Genomic DNA, 1,548 nt, shown 5'->3' on the forward strand with positions numbered 1-1,548 from the left:
CAGCGCACTGAAATGCCGAAATGGTTAGACAATGACAGGAAGAAAAAAGCCGCGGCTTGTGTAACTGTCACAATCTGACATTCTCTTATTATAAGTTCTCTGTTCGTATCAAAACCGCCTAGCCAACTCGACGCGGTAAAGAGGCGGCGCGCGGCGGCACGGCAAAGAGGCCACTACGCGGCAAAGAATACAGGCGGCCATATAGAGTATGTTGCGCATCAACAGCGACGTACTCAAAACGTTGCTTCCGCGTAAACTCTTTGTCTAATGTAAAAAAATATGTATTTTTTCTGGTACTACAATGTCTAATAAATATTTCGGGTCCAATAACTTGCGAGCAACAAATTCTGTTACGACCTGACAAAGCATTTTAGTTCGCCGCGCGCTTTTCCGCTATTAATTAATTGTTTTTAATTAAAAAATATAAAAAATAATAAAAAGTCTCAATATGTATAAAACAATATAAAAATATAAATAGGGAGTAGAGCCAAATTAATTTAACAAATTATTTTAACTCATATATTAATACAAGTTCAGACGTTTCGACTTCAATCGGGTCATTTTCAATGATACAAAAATTTTACTTAAAATTAAATTAACATTATTTTTATATAATTTTCATATTGTTGAAAAACATGGTTTCCGTTCGTTAAATTTGAACATTTATATTAGTATGTGTTTTATCTTTGATCCTGATAAAAAGTATAAAAATTAACATTGTTTAAAAATTCAAATACTAAATGTTTTATTAACCCTGTCAATAAAATTAAAATCTAATACAATATAAAAGTTATCTATACCTTGTCAAAAATAAAATAAAAATTTTTTGTGAACTGTCCATGTGTAAATATTCTCTGCGTCAGTTTATAATAAAATATATTTGGAGTGATAAAATAAGATACTTTGCAGCTGTCAAAATTGAACACGTATCATTGCAAAAGTAAATAGGATAATGTCATTGGAATAGAAAGTCAAAGGATAAAACTAATAAGAATAACAAGGAAAGACACATATTAAGCCGAGGATAGGGATTGTATCATATTGGTGTACATTTCGGGCAATGACTCTGCGTCATTTTGTCTGTTTATACCGTGTGTCCCATTATCCCATTTAAAATTATGATTTAATTTTAATCTATGTTCGGTTATTACAGAAGGGGATTTTGATGCTTTATTAATATCTGAAACATGCTCTTTTAATCTAGTTTTTAATTGTCTCTTAGTTTGTCCAACATAACTAGCATCACAATTGTCACAGGATATCTTATATACTACATTTTGATTGTGTTTATATTCTAAATTATCTTTGCCTTTTTTAATGTAGCTATTTAGTGTGTTCGGAATAGTATATGCTAACTTGCACTGGAACATATTGGCGATAGGTTTGAATTTTTCAGACACAGTGTTAACATAAGGAACCGTAAAAAATTTTTTTTAAGTATTATTCTTATTAGAAATATTATTAATATGGAATTTAATTCTATTGTGAATCGTAGAAAAAATGAAGTATAGAGGATATCCGTTTTGTAAAAATAAATGTTTTTAATTA

Source organism: Cyphomyrmex costatus, unplaced genomic scaffold, assembly GCF_001594065.2.
Source record: "Cyphomyrmex costatus isolate MS0001 unplaced genomic scaffold, Ccosl1.0 scaffold180, whole genome shotgun sequence".
Classification (NCBI taxonomy): Eukaryota; Metazoa; Arthropoda; class Insecta; order Hymenoptera; family Formicidae; genus Cyphomyrmex; species Cyphomyrmex costatus.